The sequence below is a fragment of the Notamacropus eugenii genome, chromosome 1 (genome assembly GCF_028372415.1).
Source record: "Notamacropus eugenii isolate mMacEug1 chromosome 1, mMacEug1.pri_v2, whole genome shotgun sequence".
NCBI lineage: Eukaryota > Metazoa > Chordata > Mammalia > Diprotodontia > Macropodidae > Notamacropus > Notamacropus eugenii.
In genome coordinates, this window is record NC_092872.1 from 272,649,040 (window position 1) to 272,657,050 (window position 8,011).

The following is an 8,011-nucleotide window of genomic DNA, read 5'->3' on the forward strand; positions in this document are numbered from 1 at the left end:
ACAATATCATATTTCAATTTTTTTTAGAAGATACATGCTAATTGTTTAACATACCAGGAAATAAAATATGGAGTACAACTTTCTTTTTTCCATTTTCCAGAGAACAAAGATTTTTTTTGAGGCCTTGAAGAATCAGAAAAAGCAAGATATGTCTGTTCTCACATGATAGCCTTCACAACACTCCACCATCCTAAAAATCAGCATGTATTTATAACTTGTTTTAATTTTTTTTAGAAAGAGAGCTACAGGAGTAAGAAAGGATAGAGAGAAAAAACCCAACAAGTTCTAATGAGAGTAATTTTTTTATTTGCAAGAAGGGTAATAAACCATTACTTTATAAATCCTTTGAGGGCAGGGACTATATTTGTTTTCATTTATATTTATAACCCCAGGACACAATGCCCAGCAGAATTATCACCTTTAGGACCTCAAAGGAGATAGAAATCAAAACGTTTTCAAGTCAGCAATATTATGAGGGTATTCGTGAATTACCACATGCTACCAATCTCCTTGGGTCCTCATGCAGACTTCTGGCTTCTTCAACCACTTTCTCCTTGTACAAGCTGAAGAGCTTTGAAACAATCTCATTTTGATTTGGTAGTTATGTTCCTTGGAAGCAATCTGGCTCATGATACCTAGACTGTGTCATCTGTTCACAAACATAAATACAAGATAAAGACCTTCACATTGTCACTTCATCCTTCTTTGAATGATGAGTAGCACCACACTGTTTTGGCATTTTCTGTGGGGACCTGTGATTTCAGTTTTTTTTTTCCTGGGAGCTGTTTTTAACTCTTTTATTCAGTGAGATTTTGAAAGGCATAGTTCACTGGGGTATAGTGAATGCAAGAAATTGTGAAATTTGATCCCTTTAGCAATCAATGAGAATACCAGTCATCATCATAGAATGATAGATTTTGAACTAGAAAACTTGGACATGATCTAGATCAACCCCTTCCTCCCAGTGCTAGACATAATTCCTGACCTCGTAGGTTCTGAATGCATGCTGGTTGGTTAGTTTGAAGATGAAGAAATTGAAGCCAGAGAAGAAGGAAAAAAAAAACAAACCTTTGAAATCCCTCACCTGAATACTCTATTTTCTCACTTCTGGGTCCTAGAGTCTTTGAGGTTGAGTTTAGTGACTGCTCTGAGATTGCCAGAATTACTGATGATCTCCTATAAAATGATTTTACACTTGTCTTTGTGGAGATTTTGCATTTGCATGTCGACTTGTCATATTCCTCTAAGACTGCAAGCTTCTTGAAGGGAAAGGCTGTTTCATTTTTGGCACTGGAGCCCAAACGTTTGTACAGAGTATGTTTGCAGAATTAAATTGAGGATAACATCCATAGTTATACAGTTAACAAAGAACAGATCTGAGATTGCCATCCAGGCTTTTGAACTCCAACTCCAGGGCTCTATAATATTCCATAAGAAAAAACAGCATTCCCCTCATCCCCAACACTTTTTACCTAATTCTAAGAAAGTTCTCACTCACTGGACTTTCTCCAATTAATTGGCCACAGGGAAAAAAGCCCCACACAAATTTTGTACAAAATGTAGATCTCCTCTGGAGGGTTTATAGAAAGATATAAGTAAGAATCCAATGGGATGAATGTCAGTACCTATGGTGAGCACATGAATATTGACAAGTTCTTGGATTTATCAAAGAATCTGAAATATAACTGACATATTGCCACTTACATCTCCTTTTTTTTCCTTGTCTGTTTTTTGGCTTATGACTGTAAGTCTTCATCTCTCAGCTAAAGGCTAACTAAGGGACTACCATTCCTGATATTTGTACTTATGGAGATAATATACTTAGAGCTACAAGAGGTCTTAGGGGTCATCTAATCCAAACCCTTTACTTTGAAGATGAGAAAAATTGAAATCAGAAAGGCTGAGTGTCTTGCCTAAAGTCACAGAGATAGTCATTGGCAGATGGAAAAGTCCAACACAGATCTTCAGACTTCAAATTCATCATTTCACCCTCTATGTTAACTTGCCTCTCAAATCCCAAGGCTGAAAATTCTCCAAGATTCAAATGAGTGATGATACCTTTAATATTAGAATTCCAGTCTCTTTGATAGGAAATGGTGTATATAGTTTCTGGTCTTATATTAGATCAAACAGGTTGACTCTTATCCTACAATAAGGCCTTTTTGCCCTGACACAAGATATAGGATTATGCAATCATTTATTTTCACATAGGTTGTTATCCTTTTGATCTGAATTATGAGGTATGAAAGAGAGGGAGACAAATTCATACATCAAATAGACACAAATGTAAACTCCCAATCTGGCATATTATATTGGATAAATTTTTGACTCTTTCATGTATCCATGCAAACCATTAGACAATGAACAAAATTTCACTCAATAATATTTATTGTATAGGCAGTAATATGTGTTTCCACCTCTACCAACAAAAGCCACCTCATTCCAGATTCTTCCACTCTCTCAAGTTTAAAACCTAAGAATCACTTCTGACTCTTTCCCCTCAAATATATATTTCACTGATTTCTTTAAATACTTACCAATTATATGTAATAAAATTTTTAACATACCTTTTTAAAATTTTGAGTTCCAACTTTGCTCCCTTCAAGGTGGAGCCAAGATAGCAGGATAGAAAGAGGGACCTGCTATTAGCTCTACCCTCTGCCCATTAAATCCCTGCAAAAAAATGACTCTAAGCAAATTCTAGAGCAGCAGAAGTCACAAAACGACAGAATGAAAGAGATTTGAAACCCAAGACAGCCTGGAAGGCCAACAGGAAAGGTATATTGCATCAGGCTCAGAGCAGAGCACTGCCCAGGTGTGGCCATGCAGGGCGCTGCAGGATAAGAACTGGATCAGGTTTCAGGGCATAGAATCACAGGCAGCAGCTGTGGTTCCCATATTTCTCAACCCACAAATGTGAAAGACAGCTTCAAAGGTCAGTGAGAAAGCTCTTTCACCTGGGTAAGAAGGTAGCAGAGTCCAGACCTAGCCCCAGGCTCAGGCAGCAGAAGTCATTGCAGGAGAGCATCCATTTTGAAGCTTTGGCCTAAAGACCCTGAGGGAATTGAGCAGTTGATGTGTATCTCAGCCTTGAGTGGCAGCTCTGGGGTGAAGAAGAGTATTGGCTTGGTGGAGCTGGTGGGAGGCTGTGGAGAGGGAATCCTACTCGCAGATCCTGGACAGAAAAGCTTGTGGTTGCTCCCAGACCAGAGTGCAGAATAAGAGAGGAGTAAACTCCTCTCCCTTGATTGTGCAACCTTGGAGGAATTGAGAAATTACAGGTTCCTAAAGTATGCCTCACACTTGACAAAGGACTCTAAAGGCAAGTAACTGGCTATGAAAATTCCTCAAAAAAGGGAAAAAAAGACTATAGAAAGTTACTTTCTTGGTAAACAGACACTTTCTTCCACACTTTCAGATGAGCAAGAACAAAATTTATCATCAAAGGAAGACATATAAGTCAAGGCTTCTGCATCCAAAACCTCCAAAATAAATTTACAATGGAAGAGCTCAATAAAGATTTTGAAAATCAAGTAAGAGAAGTGGAAGAAAAAATGGAAAGAGAAATGAGAGTGATGCAAGAAAATCATGAACAGCGTGCTAAAGGAGACCCAAAAAAGGTTTAAGAAAATCAGTCCTTTAAAAGCAGAGTAACCCAAATGGCAAAAGAAGTCCAAAAAGCCAATGAGGAGATGAATGCTTTGAAAAACAGAATTAGCCAAATGGAAAAGGAGGTTCAAAAATTCACTGACAAAAATAGTTCTTTAAAAAGTAGAATAAAGCAGATAGAAGCTAATGACTCTATAAGAAAACAAAACTAAACTCAAAGAGTAAAAAAATAGAAGACAACACAAAATATCTCATTGGAAAACAACTGACAGAGGCAGAGCAAAGATGTCAGAGTAGAAAGACACACACACTCTAGGTCTTCCCCCACTGCCCATAAAATACCTGTAAAAAATACTCTCAACAATTTCTAGAGCAACAGAAGCCACAGAATGATGGAGTGGAGGAGATTTCCAGCCCAAGGTGACCTGAAAGGCTGACAGGAAAGATCTATCTCACCAGACACAGAGCAGACCACAGTCTTGCCTTGCCCATGCCACTTCAGGAGGAACAGATCCAGAGCAGACCTCAGGCCCTGCTCCCAGACAACCCAAATTACAAATGACAGAGGCAGCACCAAAGGTCAGTAAGAGGACTTTTTCACCTTTGTGACAAGGAAGCAGGGCCCTCCCAGGACCTAGGCAGCAGTGAGGTTGTGGTGACCAGGGCAGGCATTGTTGGAGCCTCAGAATAAGGACCCTGGGGGAATTGAGCAGCTGATCTTAATCTCAGCTGTGAGCCCGGACAGGGAGTAAATTCCTCTCCCTGGACTAGGCCACCTTGAAGGAACTGAGAACTTACAGGTACCCAGAGTATACCCTACTCTTGATAAAGGACCCAAAAGTCAAGTAACTAGTTGGAAAAATGCCCCAAAAGGGTAAAAAGAATTAGGCTATAGAAGGTTACTTTCTTGGTGAACAAGTATTCTCTCCCATCATTTCTGATGAGGAAGAACAATGTTTACCATTAGGGTAAGACATAAAAGTCAAGGCTTCTGGATCTAAAACCTCAAAAATAAACATGCAATAGTCCCAGGCTATGGAAGAGCTCAAAAAGGACTTTGAAAATCAAGTAAGAGAGGTAGAGGAAAAACTGGGAAGAGAAATGAGATCGATGGAAGGAAATCATGAAAAGCGAGTCAATACCTTGCTAAAGGAGACCCAAAAATGCTGAAGAAAATAACACCTTTTAAAAATAGGCTATCTCAATTGGCAAAAGAGGTCCAAAAAGCCAATGAGAAGAAGAATGCTTCAAAAATCAAAGTTAGCCAAATGGAAAAGGAGGTTCAAAAGCTCATTGAAGAAAAGAGTTATTTAAAAACTAGAATGGAACAGATGGAAGCTAATGACTTTATGAGAAAGCCAGAATTTACAAAACAAAACCAAAAGAATGGAAAAGTGGAAGACAATGTGAAATATCTCACTGGAAAAAAGAACTGACTTGGAGAATAGATCCAGGGGAGACAATTTAAAAATTATGGGGCTACCTGAAAGCCATGATGAAAAAAAATTGCCTAGCCATCTTCTTTCGTGAAATTATCAAGGAAAATTGTCCTGGTATTCTTGAACCAGAGGGTAAAATAAATATTGAAGGAATCCACTGATCACCTCCTGAAGGAGATCCCAAAAGAAAAACTAGGAAAATTGTAGCCAGATTCCAGAGTTCCCAGGTCAAGGAGAAAATATTGCAAGCAGCCAGAAAGAAACAATTCAAGTATCGTAGAAATACAATCAGGATAATCTAAGATCTAGTAGCTTCTACATTACGGGATTGAAGGTCTTAGAATATCATATCCCAGAAGTCACAAGTACTAGAATTAAAACCAAGAATCACTTACCCAGTAAAACTGAGCCTAATACTTTAAGGGAAAAAATGACCATTCAATGAAACAAGACTTTCAAGCATTTCTAATGAAAATACCAGAGTTGAACAGAAAATTTGACTTTCAACCACAAGAATCATGAGAAGCATGAAAAGGTAAACAGGAAAGATATCATAAGGGACTTACTATAGTACAACTGTTTACATTCTTACACGGAAAGATAATATTTGTAATTCTTGCAACTTTTCTAAGTATTTGAATAGTTGTATGGATTATATACATATAGACAGAGGGCACAGGGTGAGCTGAATAGGAAGGGATGATATCTAAAAAATAAAATTCAATGGTGAAAGAGGAATACATTGGGAGGAGAAAGGAAGAAATGGAATGGGACAAATTGTCTCTCATAAAAGAAGCAAGTAAAATCTTTTTCAATGGAGGGTATAAGGTAGAAGGGAGAGAGAAAAGGTGAAGCTTACTCATCACATTTGACTTAAGGAGGGAATAACATGGACACTCAATTTGTTATGAAAATCTATCTTACACTACAGGAAAGTAGGAGAGAAGGGGAGAAGTGGGATGTAGGCTGCATGATAGAAGGCAGGGCAAATGGGAGAAAAGAGTAATTAGAAGTAAACACTTTTTGGTGAGCGACAACATCAATGGAGAGAAGAGAATAAATGGGGGAGGGGACAGGACAGGACAGGATGGAGGGAAATATAGTTAGTCTTTCACAATATGACTATTATGGAAATCTTTTGCAGAATTATACATGTATAGTCTATTGAATTGCTTGCCTTCACTGGGGATGTGTGAGTAGGGAAAGAAGTTGGAATTCAAAGTTTTAATAACAAATGTTGAGAATTGTTTTTGCATGCAACTGGGAAATAAGAAATACACGTTATAGGGTTCTTGCCCTACAAGAAAAGAGAGAAGATGGGGATAGGGAAGGAAGGGGTGTGATATAAGGGAGGGTAGATTGGGGAAGGAGATTCAAAATGCATGGCGTCTTGGGGTAGAGAGAGGGTAGGGATGCGGAGAAAATTTGGAACTCAAAATCTTGTGGAAATAAATGTTGAAAAGTAAAATAAATAAATTTTAAAAATTTTGTTCCCTTCTCACACCCTTCTCCCTGAGAAGTAAAGCAATTTGATGTCATGGAAAACATACTTCCATATTAGTCAAGTTACAAAAGAAGATGCCGAAAAAAAAAAAAACAAATCAAAAACAAAAACAAAAACAAACCTCAAGAGAAAATAAAGTTGTAAAAACGTTTACTTTGGCCTTCCTCGGCCTGTGGCTCTGTCAGCATCGCCAGTGGTAAGATGGCGGCTCCAGGGACCCTCACAGCATTGCGAGTGGAGAGGTTCCTGGGACTGGTGCTGAGCACCTGCTGCTTGCTGCGTGTCAGGGTGGCCAGAAATGAAGCTGCGGTGATTTCTGGAAAGAAGCTGGTCTAGCAGATCAAGCAGGAGTGTAGGCAGAAAGTGAAGCAGTAGGTTGCCTTAGGTAGCAAAAGGCCCCACCTGAATGTAGTCCTGGTGGGAGAAAACCCGGCAAGTCACTCCTATGTCTTGAACAAGACCAAGGCTGCTGCAGATGTGGGAATCAGCAGTGAAACAATTTTGAAACCTTCCTCCATTTCAGAGGAAGAGCTGCTGGATTTAACCAGCAAACTCAATGATGATAACGATGCAAATGGCCTCCCAGTTCAGCTCCCTCTTCCTGAGAACATGGATGAGAGAAAGGTCGGCAATTCTGTGGCTCCAGATAAGGATGTGTATGGCTTTCATGTGATCAACGCGGGGCGCATCTGCCTGAACCAGTACTCCATGCTCCCCGCAGGCATTCCCACATTGGGGAAGAACCTGGTGGTGGCCGGCAGTTCCAAGAATGTGGGCATGCCCATTGTAATGTTGCTACATAAGGATGACAGACATGAACTGCCCAGAGAGGATGCCACTGTGACAGTCTCTCACCATTACATTCCCAAAGAGCAGCTGAAGAACCCCACAATTCTTGCAGATATTGTGGTGTCTTCTGCAGTTATCCCTAATCTGATCACAGCAGACATGATCAAGGAAGAGACTGCTGCCATTGATTTGGGGATAAATCAGGTTCATGATCTTATCACAGCCAAGCCCAAACTAGTTGGAGACATGAATTTTGAAGAAGTCAAGAAGAAAGCCAGACACTGGTCCCTGGGTGTGTGGATTCCATGACAGTTGCCATGCTGATGAAGAATACCATCATTGCCGCAAAGAAGCTGTTGGAGTCTGAGAAGAGAAGTGAAGGCCAAACAGTTTTCAGCAGCCACCTCTTAATGGAAGTCTATTAAAAAAAGAAAAACACAAAAAACATTCCAAATAATTAAAAAAAGAAGCAAAACAGGCCAATATAAATGCAATATTTTGATTTATTCTACTGAGATAACTTTCTGATCTTTGTTTGCAGTCAGGCTATTTATTGAAAGTGTTAGTGTAGACAGCTGTGTGTGCTCAGAGACCCTTGTCACCACTGCTGAGATGGCTGCTGGGTGGTCCTGGCTTTTGCAGCCCTGCCCAGAGAAAACTGAACTGAGGC

The 8,011-nt window shown here is 39.6% G+C and overlaps 1 pseudogene; it reads left to right on the forward strand.

Annotated features, from left to right (window-relative positions):
* Positions 1-3,659: 3,659 nt before the first annotated feature.
* Positions 3,660-7,650, forward strand: LOC140525141 (bifunctional methylenetetrahydrofolate dehydrogenase/cyclohydrolase, mitochondrial-like; annotated as a pseudogene).
* The last annotated feature ends 361 nt before the right edge of the window (positions 7,651-8,011 follow it).